The 18,781-nt window shown below is 38.8% G+C and overlaps 1 pseudogene; it reads right to left on the reverse strand.

The window, feature by feature from the left end:
* Positions 1 to 2,110: 2,110 nt before the first annotated feature.
* On the reverse strand, positions 2,111 to 17,403 carry LOC113015513 (NLR family CARD domain-containing protein 3-like; annotated as a pseudogene).
* Positions 17,404 to 18,781: the final 1,378 nt, after the last annotated feature.

Genomic DNA, 18,781 nt, shown 5'->3' on the forward strand with positions numbered 1-18,781 from the left:
AATATTTTAATAATTCCATTTTGTCAGTTTTTCTTGCAGAACTCAAGTTTTTGGTTTAATTAAGCATCCAATTTACCTTTTTAAATTGAAATGTGAGGAATTAAGGGGGGTCAGTAGGAGGGGGAGGTGGGGTGGGTTTGGCGTGAGGAGCTCAGTGGATGATGTCCCAACAGGTTTATTTTGTTCCTTGGGAAATTTTTTTCATTGCTGTTTTCGCTTTTTTAATGTAAAGTCCTAATGTTTTGCAAAAAAAAAAATGTACTTGATTGGAGGAAAATAGAGCTCATTTTTGGATTCAGCACCCTAAAAACATGAAAATGTATCAAAAATATACCGTTCAGAAAAAAACATTTTTTTTGTGACGACATATGTTATCACAGTCTTGGGTTCCTAAAGTCAGTCATTGTTCTGTCCAAACCCAGTGTGGTGGAGGTGTGGTCCCTGGATCAGTTGCAGGAGAGGAGTGGTGCAGTGAGCTCAAGGGGGCGGTGCTGGGAGGCAGGTGAGGCCACAGGTGGTGGCGTTATGACTGATGACAGTCTCCATTTCTTTTCATAGTGGAGGAAGAGACGAGCGGAGAAGGAGGAGACGGACATCTGGGCTGAGGGGAGATTGTCTTTGTGTGTGCAACTGACAATAAAGTGCAAATCAGTGAGTCAACCATTGAGTGTGTTGGGTCCTCCTTGTACACCCATCATACACAAAAATGATTCAACATTTAAAATAATAAGAGTTTGTTAAAAGCTAGGTCAAGTTCATTATCGGTGATGACACAAACCCGAACCCTACGCAATACAAAGATGTTCCCCAAATTTCTACTTCACAGACCTGTTTTGGTTTTCTCTAAAACACAAGTATGGAGTTAGGCATCACCACCCACAGTTAATATGCACCAATGTGTTAGGGCTACAATGGGTTTTTGTTTTGGCCATGTGCTCAGTAAGCAACACTCCAGAAACTAGATGTTACATTTCAAATAAATACTCATTTTGACATCAGACTTTCATTTGGGTGTGGAAACGGCCCTTAGCTCTTTGCCTTCCAGTAAGTCAATTTTTCAACCATAGCAGGACATCAAGAAAAGACCACCATCAATCGGTTTTCAACGTCTGATGATTGGTGACTGGAGATCAGTTGAAGGTCACATCTCTCACCAACAGGGACAGTCTCCAACCCTTCTCAGAACCTCAATATGTCAATCAGTTCAGAAAATGGCTGGATGTTCAGTTTGCAGTAACAGTGAATGTGTAATTCCATGGTCCCATCAGAGGGTGCAGTTTGTGCTGCTGTCAAACATTTGCTGTAATCTGTGTGGATTCATGTTGAAATATATTCTGTGTGAAACTACAGTTTGTAACTTTAAAGACATTTTAAAACATGAACAAGAAAACATATTCAGACAATTTTGATTTTTCACAGTATTCGTATATATTCGTATATATCACAGTTGTCCAGATAATTTATGAAAAGTTAAAATACTAAGTGTAAAAAATGTCATGCTCTAATCACCTTTGACGTTCACCTCAAAATGTTATTTGGTCATTACATGATTTCTGCCTGCTGTTGGTACTAAACTCAATTATATTACATTTGTGGTTTGCACCAGTTTTTTTCTTTTTTGAATCAGAGGTCGGTGTTGACTGAGCGAACTTTTGTTCCTAAGCCTTTCAGACATACGTCACTTGTGTAAATAAAGGCTGCTGCTGAGGTCAGAGGTCATGTTCAGAATCTAATGCTTTAGTTTGTCTCAATGAACATGTTATGAGCTCATATAGCAAACAGCATATTGGGAAGAAGAAGCAGGAGTGGTTAAATAAAAACATGAAGGTAAAGAGACATGCAGCAACCTCTTAGTATTGATCTGGCTTCTGCCTGACTTAGGACAGCTCACACATCAAATATTTACCTGCTGATACTGAGGTGAAAGTCTTCCAGTGGTGTTCAGCTTGTGGTCACACATACTTCACAAACCAACCTGAAATGAGACTAAAACTTTTTTTTTTCAACCCTACAGTGACAGGTGTTTCTCATTGCATCTGAGTAATAAAGAAGTTGAGTCCTTTTATTTTATTATTTATTTATTTATTTATTTATTTATTTATTTATTCATTCATTCATATTCTTTCAGATCTGATCATTGTAATATAAAAGTCGTTTAGGATTTAACAGGACATAATAAATACAAAGCTGAATCTCTCCTAGCCCACCCCACTCCCATGGAGGCCAACACTACCCTCCGGTGGTGGTTAGACAGCATGGCACGTAAGCTTGTTACAGAGTGTGGAATTAATCCAGCTCAAACAATAAACTCAATAAATAAAATAAACATGAAACTATATAACATCATCCATAACAAAAAACCCTACATAATCTTAAATAACATCAAGTTATTTCTTTTCAAATCAAAGTATTGCACTTGAAGTTCTGATGCAGAGATTAACTTTTTGTGGTGTTACGCCACAGTTACCCATGATTCAGCCATTGAAAAGCAGAGTTTACTAGACTGCATACTTATTCTAACATTTCTGGGATAATTTGTTTGGGAGGACTAGTGCAGCTCGATTGTTTCAGAGCTTCATCTGCTGGGTTTCTGCATAAATTGTCAAAGCTCATGTTTTGACAATTTATGTATGAACATACGTATTTATGTATTTTTCAAAAACACCAACAACAGACTTTCATTATAAAACAGCTCTAAAATTATTGGTAAACAATAAAAGAGTTGGTTGTCTTCTTATTTTAACAGCTCCTCCATAATACACGGCAGGCACATAACAAAAAGCCAGTACTGTTCATTGGATATGCTGGCACTCACAGTTGAACCATCATATCTAATTATTAAAACATCTTAAAATCTTTTAAATACACTGAGGTGTCATTCTGAAACCTAAAACCAAACTAATGAGGCTCAGCTATTGTAATACTCATGGCCTGAATGTGGATGAGGATATCAGGCCATGAGTCTCTAGAAGGACAGATTGATACCAGGACAGTCCTCACACACTGCCATTTCTGTTTGGTGCCACAGCTAAAGATAAAGGAGCAGCCGTATTAGGAGGATTTTAAAGTAACAAAGCTTTGCCTGTTGTTCTCTGTTGAAAAAAAAAAAATACTATTGCAGCTTATTGCTAATGTTTGTTGTAGATGATTTCAGAGTTTTTCTCTGTGTCTTCTTTTAAGTCACATATAGTCAGTGAGGTGTCATTCTGAAGCCCAAACCCAGGATAAAGAGGTTCAGTGAATGTGGTGTTGAAGGTGTGAATGTGATTGAGGCTGTCAGAAGAGACTCTGTAGAAGGACAGAGTGCCAGCAGCAGCATCCAAATACACTGCTACTCTGTTAGAGACAGAGGATGAGGAGGGGAGACGACTGAATGTTACACTGTTGTTGTGGCACAAAGAGTAACCATCATGAAAGCAGCCCAGGCACCAGGATTGATCATTCCTTCCAAGCCATGAGTGGTTTGTGTCTCCTTTCCTTCTGATTCCTTTATAACTCATGGCAATATCAACCCTTCCTGTCCACTCGACCTCCCAGTAACAACGACCAGTCAGACCATTGTTACACAACAGCTGAGAACGTTCAAATCTGTCTGGATGATCAGGATATGACTGATCCTCTTTCAGATGGGTTGCCTTCCTGTTGTTGTCACATAGTTGGAGTTTTCTGTTTACTGTGTTTGTGTCGATTGTGAGTTGACAGGAATCTGATGGAGAAAAAGAGAATTGCAGTTAAGCTGTGTTTTAACATTTATCTGTTTGACACAAAACTATGAGGTTTAATGGTGGATTGTAAATGAACACGGTCTAAACATATTGATTATGTAAGTAAAATGAGTGGAGGTCTGTCAGTGGTGACAAGAGGTTAGTTGATTGATTGGGTGGGTTAAGGCTGCAAGCCTGGTCAGCGCCATCTTACCCTTCCGACCATACATACATTACACAAACATCACATGGGGAAGACAGGTCAGAGAGGTATAACAATGGAAAATACACAACACAAGGAAGGAAAAACCCCACCTCAGCACTAGAGATGGCACGATACCACTTTTTTATGTCCGATACCGATATCATAAATTTGGATATCTGCCGATACCGATATGAATCCGATATAGTGTTTTTTAATCAACAAAACTGTTTTTTTTTTAAATATCTTGCTGCATTTTGTATAAGTTCATACTCAAGTTTAAAACAACAACTACACTAAAGCTATTCTGTTATACCTGTATGCAAAAAAAAATAAATTTCATAGTTCAGCAATACTGATCAATCTAATAAACTTAAACCTACACCATCCTCCCTATTCTGGTATTTTAAAGAGTACTTAGCGTAAATATTAAGCAACCTAACTAATAGGGTTCCAACTCCCAGCAACAACAAAAATAAATAAATAAAAAATAGGGAACCACCCCTCACGCTCCACCTCATGATGCTTAATCGACGTAATCAACCTTAATTTGATGCAGTGTGAAAAAATAAATGCACAGAAATCAATTATTTTTCAAGAAATATTAAATAGATTCAACAGCTTTCTTCAACAAAATTGCAGACTGCACAGATGGTACCTTCCCAAAGGAAAAAGTACTATAGCTTACTAGGGTATATATATTAGACTTAATAGTCACTATATACAGTAATTGACTTCTATTCATTTTACATCAAATTAAAACTTTGGGTGTCAGATAATTATTTATTAAAAGCTAGACATTTTAAATGAGAATAAGAAAGAAAAGTATGTCTTTGTGCCCCCTTTTCCCTGTTAATGCCCTATCGGCCCCCCTGGCTAAACTTTGCTAGATCCGCCCCTGCAGTTACCAGCCGTCAGCTACGTAGAAAAAGATCCTCGAGTAGAAAGTAATAATAAATAAATTCTAACAACAGCTGATCAAGCTTAAACGTGCTGCTGTTGTTCAGCCGCTGGTTTCCTCTTTCTGGTGCAAAGTGGGCCAAAAACAAACCAGAGAGACGGACTCGCGACAGAAAAGCCGATCAGCTGATCATTAAGCAGTTTCATGATTGAAGTAGCAGCCAGAAGAGGCAGTCGCTCCATATATCGTTTGGTAAGCTTAACGCAGGAATGCTTTACAAACATTCAGAGATGGACTTACACACTTGCTTTACTTCTCTCGGGGATAACTTTATCGGAGATGAAATGCCGGGTTGCTAGCGAAGCTCCACATGCTATCCAGACCACCGACAGGTCCCGCATGCCACAGCCGCTCTATCACGTGATGCATACTGCTCCGACGTGCTAACGTTCTGAGGTGAGTTACGGCGTGTTGCAAGTTTTGTGAGGTGCTTTCGTGATATTTAATGGATCGGATTACATTTTTTATTTTTCTCCGATATCCGATCCAGTAATTTAGGTCAATATCGGACCGATACCGATACGTAATATCGGATCGGTCCATCTCTACTCAGCACATAGCACATAAATCAGCACATAGCACAAAATTCAGCACATCTCACAACACAGAAGACATAAGCTTCGAAGTGTAGGTCTGTGTCAGTGTACATGCGTATGTGTGCGTGTGTGTGTTCCGTGTTCAGCCGATAGAAAATGTCCCTTCACTCGGTTAGGCAACTGTCAACAGTCTTCGGTCGACGCGGGTTTCCTTGATGGAAGGGGAAGAGTCACAACACAGTCTTGTTATCTAAGGGAGAATTTTTGTTATTCCTGTCAGCTTTTGCCTTGAGCATCCAGCTGGCGCCAGGGGAGCCGCATGAGATGAAGATGGTAGTGCGAACAAACTGCTTCCAATTTTACAGTAGGTCTAATGTCCATCACTGGTCAACATATCTCTCAATTCCCGTTTTTCTTCTCCAAGATGTTATCCATATTGCGTTCAATAAACACAGTCTGAGTACTCACAGCCCTGCCCATCGTCTATCATGTCAGCCAGCCTTGTGGGATTTTGAACAGCTGTAGGCGCTTCTTGTTCTTCGATAAGCCAGGTCCGAACGAGCTCCAATCAGCCAGAACTCTGTTATCATGGTTCCGAATTGGTAGATGTCGTTTGATGTTCTCCATCAAGAGTATCACCAGAAACACGACGCAACAGACCATCGAGTACCTGGCAGCAAACATCTCCGCAGGACAATTGGGTTCTACCAAGCCCAGGAGTTTGTCAATTTTGTTAAGGGACCAGTTGATCAAATCCATAATTCTTCTTTAGGTTTTTAAAAGAACAAGTCTGGGAGACTCTCTTAGGGTTAGAGAATAAGCGAGACTATACAAAGACATGAGAAGCCAAGGGAAGATAAGGGAGAGGGAGAGGGAGAGGCAGAGAGAGAAAAGTGCGACCACCTCCGTCAAGAGCCAAGAAGAAAGTTCTGGCACAGCCTAACTATTGCAGTGTGATCTGGTCCAGTGCTTTAATAAAAGAAATTAAATTACAACTAACTCGAAATAAAGCTCCATGATGTCATGATGAGTGCTGTGTGGCTGGCAGGATGTGTACCCAAATGCAGGACTCAGAAAAGGAAAGTTAACTTAAAGCGCAGCTTTATTGCTGGGAAAACTCTTCACAGAAATAAACATCACAAAACGAACTAAAAATCACAACATGAAACTAAACATTAAACTAGCTGTTGGAAGAGAGGATGTACTGTATCTGTGCAGAGTGGATATGAGTGCAAATTTATAACCTTGATCTTGCAACAGTAGTCATATCTTCCCTCTAGTGAACCTAATGCTGTCTGTAATGTAGAACCTACTGTGGTGTTCCAGTATTCACATATTCTGGTGCCAACTGAATTTCAGCCAACAACCTGACAGCCAGTAACACATTGTTGGCGTATCGGTAGTCCACCAATCCAGATACCAAGAATAAAGAACCACCACCCAATAAAAACTATTTATTTATACTGTTTATCTTGTGATTAAAAACCACCTGACTGATTGAAATTTCTTAATCATATCACATGCTCTGGTTTAAATACAAACTAATTTCAATTCTACTCACTGCTGAGCTGCATCGCATCTGGATATCGATGAAAATTGTCACTACTTTGAGGGAAAAACTCATTCGAGATTTTACAAAACAAAAACATACTTACACTTCCTCAGACCTGGTATCAACCACTCGACACCAACCGGTTCCAAGCTAAAGTGATACGTTTAGACAAATTCAGATCATCCTATCATTTTATATTATAAAGTGATGTGTTTATAATGTTAGTAACAAGATCACCCAGATACCTGAGAGTCTCCAGTCTCCTGAGTGGATCCTCAAGTCCGCATAGCAGCAGCTTCCCCCCGTCTCCTGTATGATTGTAGCTCAGGTCGAGCTGTCGCAGATGGGATGATGGGTTGGAATGAATAGCTAAGGCCAGAGAAGCACAACCTTCCTCTGTGATCAGACAACCTGACAGACTGCAGACAAGCAAAATGAGATACATGTCAGTTCATGTGGGAATGCCAGTGTACAATTTAATGGTATTAGAGAACAGCATACTTATGGCTAAAATGATGATAACTCTTAATTTAAATTGTGACAATTAGCTTTTCCTTTCATTGAAAATGTGTTAATAAAATACTAATAGAATTCTAAAACTAAAGAGCCTGAAAACTCAAGACATTACTAACAGTTGCTTAAGACTGAATAAAGCACATGTCCTCCATGACTCAAATTGCTTTACCCTACAGGAGAATGAGGTCTTGAATGCACTTTTTTTTTGACTAGTTAGCAAGCATAGCAAGAGAGAAAATGTTTCTTTGTTGTTGTCATCAGGCTGCTTCTAGGTATCGTAGCTCAAATAATAAACATCTCACCAGAGAGTTTCCAGTTTACAATGTGGACTCTCCAGCCCAGCAGAAAGCTTTTTCACTCCCCAAACATTCAGGTTATTGTTACTCAGGTCCAACTCTCTCAGATGTGAGGATTGGGAGCTGAGAATTGAGGACAAACCTTCACAGCTTTTCTCTGAGAGGTTACAGCCACTCATTCTTTAAGAAAAAGAGGACAACTGATCAGTAAAACGATCCACTTACTGACACACGTTAACTAATTCTACTAACTTGTTCTCCTGCTGTTTGTAGAAAATCCAGCAACTAAGATTTATGTACTTACAAAGCTTTCTTGGAGGACTTGACCACTGGAAGTAGCCTGAGAAGACCCTCCTCAGAGGGGGAGTACTTCTTCAGATCAAACACATTCAAATCTTTTTCTGATGACAGTAAGATGAAGACCAGAGCTGACCACTGAGCTGGAGACAGTTCATCCCTAGAGAGACTTCCTGAATTCAGGGACTGTTGGATCTCCTCCACTAGAGAATGATCATTCAGTTCGTTCAAACAGTGGAACAGGTTGATGCTTTTCTCTGCAGACAAATTGTCACTGATATTATTCTTGATGTACTCGACTGTTTTCTGAATTGTCACTGAGCTACTTCTTGTCTTCGTCAGCAGTCCTTGTAGCAGAGCTTGGTTGGTTTCCCATGAAAGACCCAGGAGGAAGCGGAGGAACAAGTCCAGATGTCCATTTGGACTCTGTAAAGCGCTGTCCACAGCACTCTGATATAAATGTGTCTCTGCAGATTCTCTTGATTCATACTTTTTGGAGGGTGTTTGTTTTTCCAGAAGATTGAGTTCAGAGCAGAAGAAGGTCAGATGAACATGAAGAGCAGCCAAAAACTCCTGAACACTCAGATGGACAAAGCAGAACACCTTGTCCTGGTACAGTCCTCTCTCCTCTTTAAAGATCTGTGTGAACACTCCTGAGTACACTGAGGCTACTCTGATATCAATACCACACTCTGTCAGGTCTGATTCATAGAAGATCAGGTTTCCTTTCCGCAGCTGATTAAAAGCCAGTTTTCCCAGAGACTCTACCATCTTCCTGCTCTCTGGACTCCAGTGTGGATCTGTTTCAGCTCCTCCATCGTACTTGACTTTTTTCACTTTGGCCTGAACCACCAGGAAATATATGTACATCTCAGTCAGGTTCTTGGGCAGCTGTCCTCCCTGTCTAGTTTTCAGCACATCCTCCAGAACTGTCGCAGTGATCCAGCAGAAGATTGGGATGTGGCACATGATGTAGAGGCTCCGTGATGTCTTGATGTGGGAGATTATTTTGATAGCTAGCTTCTTATCTTGAAATCTCTTCTTGAAGTACTGCTCTTTCTGTTGTTCAGTGAACCCTCTGACCTCTGTCACCATATCAACATACTGATGAGGGATCTGATTGGCTGCTGCAGGTCGTGTGGTTATCCAGAGGCGAGCAGATGGAAGTAGTTTTCTCTTGATGAGGTTTGTCAGCAGCACTTCGACAGAGGTGGACTTTGTGATATCAGTCAAGACCTCAGTTTTCTGAAAGTCCAGAGGAAGTCGACACTCATCCAGACCATCAAAGATAAACAGAACCTTGAAGTCTTCAAAGCTGCAGATTCCTGCATCTTTAGTTTCAGTAAAGAAGTGATGAATAAGTTCCACCAAGGTGAACTTTTCCTCCTTCATGACATTCAGCTCTCTGAAGGTGAATGGAAATATGAAATGGATGTCTTGGTTGGTTTTGTCTTCAGCCCAATCCAGAGTGAACTTCTGTGTTAAAATTGTTTTCCCAATGCCAGCCACTCCTTTTGTCAGCACTGTTTTGATTGGTTCATCTCTTTCGGGTGAGGCTTTAAAAATTTCTTCTTGCCTGATTGTTCTTTCTGGTTTGTCTAGTTTCCGGGATGCTGTTTCAATTTGTCGGACCTCATGCTGATCATTGACCTCTGCAGTCCCTCCCTCTGTGATGTAGAGCTCTGTGTAGATCTGAGTTTCCTGCTTTAGCAATCCCCTCAAACATGCACTGGAACCTCTTCTTCATTGTACATTTGAGATGTTGTTGGCATGTAGCTGGAGTTCCTGATTGAACAAAGAACAAATCCCATAAATTTGAGCATTTGATATTAATGTAGAAGATGTAACTCTGACATTTCACATCCCAACCCTAGATAAGAGAGGCTAGGCAATGGACTAGCAGCCCAAAACCAAAACAATACATCCACTGACACAGTGAAGAAAAAAAAGAAAATTGTTCTCCTCCCCCCCAAAAAAAACCCCCACCTATTCTTATATGTTGAATGCCAGGATCTCCCTAAAACAGGCCAACCAGTCTTCAACCACCTAGGATATGCATTATAAGTTCATGAAAAGAAAGTGTTGTGAAGATCGGGAAATCAGTTCAAACTGCCACAGAAGTGCAGTAGTGTAACTACTTAGTGGGAATCTGTAGGACCAGATGGGCAAAGTGTGAGCAGAAAAGGCAAACATCAGGTGAGATGATTCTGGGTACTTCACCTGAGGAGGAAGGTGCTGAACGAACTTAAGGCATAGCACCAGGCTGCAATACTTGGCACAGAGAGCATTTGTAGAATGAGAAGCTCATGAGAGAAGATTCATCAGTATGGCTTCCAAGATCACAAAAAAATATAGCTCCATGAATGTCATTAAGAGCTATGCACCATTTTATGTAAGTGATGCTCGGACCAAAGATATTTTGTTAATATCCGAACAATGCCTTTCTTCAGAAAATACTGAAAGAAGAGAAAAGCTGGAACATCCTGAATTCTCTAACAGGACGACTCACATACAGATGAAGGCAAAATTATTCCCCACCTATCAAAGTCTTTATCAAAAACTCCCCTAACTTTCCCAATTGCTTTTTTGACCATTTCATGCATGAAATATGACAACCTCAATCAGGATTTTTTAAAAGTATTTTTATTCATCTTTAGGCATGAAAAAAAGATTTTTGAACTTTTCAGTTTTTTACATGTCCCCTTAGGTGGACAACATGGGTTTTGACTTATGACTTTCACAAACAAATAAATAATATACACTGTATAAAAACTATAACATAACAAAATATGTTTTTATATATTTTAAATATATTTTATAACAATATAACAAATGTAACAAATATATGTAGAGGCTCTGTGATGTCTTGACTGCCACCCACTGGCTGACCAGTGAGTGGCAGGGTATGGACTGACACATAAGTGTCCAATGTAGTGGTTTAGGTGCAACTATACCATTAACACTAACACACATACAAAAAAACCAGCCTTTGAATAGTTGTCCACTATAGTGACCACTATGCGTAAAAGGGTTAAGTGGGATTTTCAAAATAACATTTCTCAACATACTATTTCTTGTTAGAAAGTAGGAATGATTTATGTTTGTACACAATTTCAGACTGATATCAGAAAAAAAAAAAAAAAAAACTACTAGGCTCAATATTATTAACCCCCTGAAAAACGATTTTTGAGCATTAACGTTGTAAGTCTCGCAGCTTAGAAAATCCAGTTAAAATTGAGGATCCTCTTCTAATTTGCACGCAATGTAAGAACCACAGCAAGGCTTCGAGATGTCACTTGAGGAAGCATACCAAAGACAAAAGAAACAGCTTAGACTTGATTGAAAGAATTGTTGACACTCTCCAAGATATCGATATACAAAGTTCTAATAGTATTTAATAATAGTATCTAATAGTAAGAATGAAAGATTTCAAAGTAGTGATGTGCGGATTGATACTGAAATATCGATTCCTCCGATACCAGTCATTTATATTCTAGAATCGATTCTCACATTAACCCTTTACAGCCGATCGGAGCGGGCACGCTCTGTTTTGCGTAACTATTTTTAAATCCCGGTAGCTCTGCAACCAAGTAAGCTAGCGCAATAATTTTTTTTGCATATGAAACTGGAGGAGTTGTACTTACATCTTACGCCATCAGCTTGTCCTCGGTCACAGTTTCCTTCCACATATAGCTTTGCAAAAACTGCAATAAAATCACTTGCAGCAACAAAAACATGATATTCCAGAAACACGCTTCGCCGATCCATCAGCTGTTTGTAACACTTCCTACGTCCATCAGCGCGAACTATCACATGACCGCATGACCTGCCCGAAACCGGAAGTGACGTCATTTTGCGGAAATGTAGTTTTTTACGATCGAGGCCTTATGAGCTTGTGTTGTACTTGTTATGTGTTTTAAAAAGTTATTTTTGACTTTATGACTTTCTGTGTCGTTTCTGGGATGCTTAAGACTCATATTGCACTGCTGGAAATAGTTTATTTTGATGCATATGCTGTTATTTTGCAAATTTGCACTATAATATTTATTTTTGTTTTTCCTGCAGTATATAAAAATTGGTGTATTTCAAAAATAAAACTATGAAGACACTCAAAATAAATTTCCTGTGGTGGGAAACTAGTTTGTGTAACTTTTTTGTATTTACAGTTTTGAGGGATAAGCCTCTTAAATTTCTCTAACTAGAAATATATGTTAAAAAAACAAAAACGATTTTCAATTTTTTTGTAGTTTATTGCACTTTTTTGCAATTTATGTAATTACTATGCACCTAATGCAGACATATTATTAAAGTTTGGGCTATAATGGTTGTATTGATGTATAGCAACTTGAAATGCTCCCAAAAATGGCTCCACAGCATGTAAAAATATAATATAAGCTCTGGCGAACTTGGTTCTATGGTAGGTCTTAAAGGGTTAAAATATCGATATTTTAGTAATTTAGAGTAAATTTGTAGTTTATCATTAACAGGAACACAGTGGAAAGAAGCTATATCATTCGGATTGTCTACATTGGAAGGAACTACTTCCTCTTACGCCTTTCATAGTCATGTGCGATATACGGCTATATAAATGTCTCCACCCCCTGGCGTGTGCACTCACAACAATGGCTGAGTGTAAACGGAGTCATGTGTGGACGTATTTTACATCCACAAACAGCCGAGACGTGGTTTGCAATACATGTGGCAAGAAAATGAGGTGTTGTACAACGCCACTAACCTTGTCAAACACCTCAGAGTAAATCATATCACAGAATATGATGAGCGTATGTTGAGGTGAACTGAAGAGGAGGAGAGGGACAGGTGCTGCTAGGGCGAGACAGACGCCTCTCACGGAGTCCTTTAGTGCTGCAGGCAGGCAAGGTTTTCAAATAGCGCACAACTTAAATGTTTTTTATTTCTATGTGATGAATTCTGCATTATTAAGTGATAAGAACAAGTAATCTGATGTCCTGTAATCATTATGACGCTATAATTTGAGATACAATAAAAGATACAATAAATAAAAAAAGTTTTTGTACAGAGTATCGGTATCGGATCGGTATCGGATCAGTATCGTCGATACCACCCTGAATTTTACTTGGTATCGGATCGGAAAGGAGATCAGTGATATCGCACATCACTACTGAAAAGACAAATGACATGACCTGTCTGGAAAGGACAGTCTTGGGCCTTTTATGTCATTTAGGGAATCAGCTTATGTAAAAGTGCAATGTTTATTGGTTTATCTGGTTATACTGGAAGACAGTGAATGATGCACAATTCATGATTTGATTGTTTATTATACTCAGCACTTTTGTATATGTTTTGTTTATAGACCACAGACATCCACTCCCGCACCTACGAGTCCTTGTACGCCCCATCTGTAAGCCTGTGGTTGCATTACTGTGCTGTAGTGTTAACGAATGACAGTAAAGAAGGAAGAACCTAATTTGAACTCCTGTTAGTTCTGACCGGCACCACTGCTATTCAGCCAACGCCTATACAGTCATTGGTGAAACCCAAATAATTAGTGGCAGACCAAGAAAACCTGCACTTCTGCTGAATTGGACTGGACATCTTCAAGCCAGACTGCAGTATGTTAAGCACAACCTGGAAAAAGACTATCCATACTGAAACCACATCCTAAGGTCAGATAAGACAAAATTAGGGCTCTTTGGTTCTTATGTTTGGAGAACATTCTGATCCACAATGCTGCACTGACAGGAGCTAGAGAGAAAGAGAGCATATTTCTCTCATATTGGCTTTTCTTCATTGACTCCCAGTTAAATCTAGAAAATTTGATGGGCTTACTTGTGGTTCCTAGAGTATTTAAAGGTAGAATGGGAGGCAGAGCCTTCATCTTTCTGGCCTCTCTTCTCTGGAAAGATGCACAGTTTGCTATTAGTATCCAGGTTCATAATTTCAACCAAGGTGATTTTTGATATTTGGGAAATAATTTTATTTCTGAAATTTAAATCTTAAATTATGCATATTTAGCAAGACCATGTTAAAACATTATTTGGTCTCTTTAAAAGGATATGGGTAAAATAATTTTATGGTCCAAAACAAAGATTAGATGAAAAATATGGTTTGCCAGTGAAATTTCAGGTGAAGATTAGACCATTTGACACCCGTGTTTTCCCAAACCCTGCCACAAGCGGTTGTAGGGTTGCAATGACGGTGTTGCTCAGGACTGTAAATACTGCCTGAGCCAGACTCTTAAAAACTGTTTTCTTCCTGGTAACACCTCTCACTCTTCATTGATGAAGTGAGGTCACAAAAGCTGAGATTTACAGTGGATTTGAGGAAATCACAAACACACACCAGAACACAGTCTGAACTTTATAACCAGACGTGGAATGAGTGGTGGGAGTGGGACATAATGTGATAGCAGCCAGGTGTTGGTTTTTTATGAACCTAGTTGGAAAAAAACATGTCTGATCTGGACACTACACTTGATCTTTATAGAAAATGTTCTTACTTCTTTGTAGAGAGTCAGCCAAGGCCTCCTGCTTCATCCACCTCAGGAAGTCATCTACCATCTTCAGAAGAGCTTCTCTGCTGCTCCTCTTCTGGTTTTCACCCTCCAACATCTCCTTATCCTTCCACTGACTCGCTAAACATTCTGGATGATCTGGACTCAGAACTTTCTGGATCTTCTTCAGTTCATTCTTCACAAAAGTGATGATGTTTTCTTCCAGCAACTAGAACAGAATACTATATTTTTTTTTAACATGAATCGTATAATTACCAGAAACATCGTATCTGGTCTTGTACAGAATTTCAACCTACAGGCCTACAAATTACTATAAAGGAACTTTATTACAAAGCCTGCCACTTCATCTATACTGGATGTATAGAAATAATGACTACACAGCTTTACATAAGCTAGTCAGTCAGTCAAATACAATACAACACTGAGAACAGGTGTTACTGTAGAGTTTTAGGTTTGTCCTCTTTATGATTTCATATTAACAATGCCAGAGAATTTTGTTGAACTGAATTACGTCAACAAGAATTTGATTTATAGCTCAGTAGGTAAAGTGGTCGCCCCATGATCGGAAGGTCGGCGGTTCGAATCCACTTAACGGCTACCCTGAGGTACCCCTGAGCAAGGTACCGTCCCTACACACTGCTCCCCGGGCGCCTGCTTAGTGGGCTGCCCACTGCTTCACTGAGTGAATGGGTCAAATGCAGAGAAAAACAAGTAATTTCCCAATGGGGATCAATAAAGTATCCATTATATTATCATTATTATTATTACTTGATGTATAAGGAGCTTGGAAGGACACAATCTGGACTTCTTGAAGTTTCTTGCAGACGTTTCAACTCTCATCCGAGAAGCTTCTTCGGTTCTAAGAGCAAGAGAGAGTCCCAGATTTTTAAGCCCCGTTGGGAGTGTCCCTAAGCCCTTTTGGCTTGTTCATCTTCTTGAAATTTAAGGAAGTCCAGATGCTTTCCTTCCAAGCTCTTTAGACTATGATGACTGGATGACCGAGAACCTTCACAGACATGTGCTGCTTGATGTTATATTAGTACACAGTCCTGTTTGATTCGTAGCTCAAGTGAAGGACGTTTCTGTTCATGTACAGACCCTAAATATGGAGTCCAGGTGTTTTTGATCCTGCTGTTCAGACTGACCACTAGGAACCTCTGAGCTCTCCTGATGCATCCTGTAAAAACATAAACTATTAGTTAATATTTGATATAAACTTGAACTAAACATTTGAACAAAAATCTGACCAAACTTCGGCTGCTCAAAAAAAGCAGAAATCATCAACACAGCTTTACTGTCTTCCTTTAGCTTCTATTATGTCTGACTTTCTGTCTAAATGCACTGTTTGAATATTCTACAAGTTGCCAGTTGCCAAACAATACAAAAAAATAGACGACCCTTTACTTTGAAGGATTTTGCATTTCGCCTTCACAGCAGCAACAAAAGAACTTTTAGTGAATAATGTGACTTCTAATTGTGAAGATAGGACATAATTTGTTATTTTTACTTTCATATTGTGATGCCAACAAAATGATGCGTTATTTTGAGGAAACGAATTAGTGTTTAATGGACACAAAATAATCTTATTGAAGTAATGACATCAGTGTAGCAAAATAATAACCATTATCTCTCGGAGAAAATGCTAACGTTTTCTGACACTTGTAAGTTTTCTGTTTATTTTGAAAGTATGAATTAATTCCAGTCACTTGTTTGAAAGTCATCAGGTCTTTTACGTTTGTCATAATAATTAATTAGGTGTACAAGTAAAATACTCAAGAATCCAAAAGCACATGCAAAAAACTGTAAATCATTGTTCCTGACTTTTATTGACTTTAGACCAGATCTTGCTTAAATTTTTGTCTTTCTTTTATTGTGGGTTAGATTTGAACACTTGAAAAAAAAAAAGCGTCAATGTGCAACTAAAACAGCAAATAGTGGCCCAATGTAGGATCAAAATACTAGTGAAAACTAGCCCAAACTGGAGCTAAAGCTTTAGCAGTTCTAAGTTTAATGTTCCAGTCTCTTGTGGATCTTGTAAAATAAGATAACAGAAAGCTTTGTGCATTCATTAAAGGGCATATACTCTCCTGGAAGATATAAACAGTGGCACATATAACACTAAATCTATCTATTTGACAAATTTTACAAATCTATTTGTAGTTTTAGTGTTGAAAGTACTTGTGAGAGAGTTATTCAGAACATCTTTCACAAACTCTGTACACACAGGAGGTTCGCCATCACAGATGGGGTTAACTCACTTTGCCTGTGAAGAAGGTTTCTGTGTAAAATGTCACAGTGGCTTCTTTAACTGGCTGCTATTCACAGACACACAGCTGGATTCAGCTTCAGAGGAGTCGACTCTGTGATCAATGCTGTTCTATTAAGCCTATACAATCATATACTTTTATGTAAAATATTCATTTTCATATTATGGTAACTTACTTTTTGGCAGTATGTCTAAAACTGGTGTTTAAATTATTTGGCCGTTCACTTTTTGAGGACACACAGCTGGGTTCAGGTCTCGGAGAATTCAGCATCTGATGGATCCTAAAAATAAATAGCCTTGCATGAAAAAACGTCATATGTGGATTTGAAGTTAATTCTTTAAATCAGTTAATATTGAAAACAACTCACGTTTTACTGGAGGAACTTTTTTGTTTGAAATCAGTCGCAAGTTCTTTTGAATCGTTGCTCTTTAAGGACACACAGCTGGGTCCAGGTCCAGGTTGGTTCCTGTGAATAATGATGGAGCAGTGGTGTGAGTGCTGAGCTGTGACATGGAGAAGAGTCATGGACAGTTAAAGATGGGCATCTTACCTCTGAGCTTTGGTCTGGCTCTCATGTTCCCCACACAGAGCGGTTTTAGAGGGGGGGACTCCCTCCTCTCTGTCCTCACACTGATCCATAGCAGAGCCCACTCCTTCACACAAACAAAACTTCATGAGTGGATGAACATCAGATTTGTTGGAAATGAACTGAGAACCAGGGACAGCAGCTAATAGTAGGAGACAGATAAAAAGAAAAACAGATAATACGTGGACAGCGTTTAGGTTTGTCAGCTGTCAGATAATTACACGTATGTCACAGTTAGGTTTTTATCCCACCTGTTAGCAACTCTCGTATGACTTCAGTAAGATTCACATGCATCCATTAGTTGTTAATGTGATTGTGTTCTCTCATTTTCTTAATGTTTTTTGAGTACTCAATGTCCATGATTCACCTGCAGGAGCTTTGTGTCTTACATGGGTCGACACCATTGTATTTACTTTGGCAACAAAACAGTGAATCAGGGTTCAAATAAGAAGAGTCTGCAGATGGTGAGAAGTCCTCCTTTTTGTGCTGTGTGGAGCTGCCAGCCCTAACCCTCTGCTTCCTTGTGATCTATGCAGTTTTTACTGTGAGATGAAACTCAATAAAATAGTTTCAACTGTGGTTCAACTTTGCCCATCTGTTGGCCAGGTTGAAGCAGATTTACAGCTGAATAAACTGTTCAGCAACAATTCTGTTGACACTGTGTGGCTTTTAGGTCTAACTGTGAGGCAAATAGAGAGTTAACAGCTGTGTATACAGGCATGGTTAAAACAGATAGTTAAATGTTTGTGTACAGCAGGTTTAACAAGTTTAACAAGGTTTTAAACTACAGCAAACATGTAACTGGACTTAAATCAGATAATGTAGCAAAAACAAGAATCAAACACTTCCTGTAAAATATTCTTAGGTATGTTTAAGACTTTGATCTGTGTGCTTAACAAGTTTATTAGACTACCTGACATTAAAAAAAAAACAACAACAACAAGAAAACACAAAGACTTGAGAAATCTGCCAAAAACTTGTTTAAAACTAAATGATGGTATAATGAAATTGCTGTTTATCGGGCAAATTACAAACTGAATCCACATTTTTATACCCAAATTTACACTGGACTTGTGTCAGAGATCAGAAATTAATCCATCAAATAACCACTAAAACATTTTTTTTCTGTGTTTTCTGTTCAGGAATGAAAGTAAATAACTGTAATAAAATTCTACTGTGCTTTACATTTTTTCTGCTTTTCTGTAAAAGAGAACATTTGGGTATGGATAACATGGATAATTATATTCTAGCATTAAAAATATAATTTAGATTGCAGAGGTTTTGCATACTGGTTGATTAATTGTTACAGAAACATAAACTGTTATTTTGGTAATAACTATTACTGTTAATATAAGGACAGCTGTGGCATAA

Source organism: Astatotilapia calliptera, chromosome 23 (assembly GCF_900246225.1).
Source record: "Astatotilapia calliptera chromosome 23, fAstCal1.2, whole genome shotgun sequence".
Taxonomy (NCBI): domain Eukaryota; kingdom Metazoa; phylum Chordata; class Actinopteri; order Cichliformes; family Cichlidae; genus Astatotilapia; species Astatotilapia calliptera.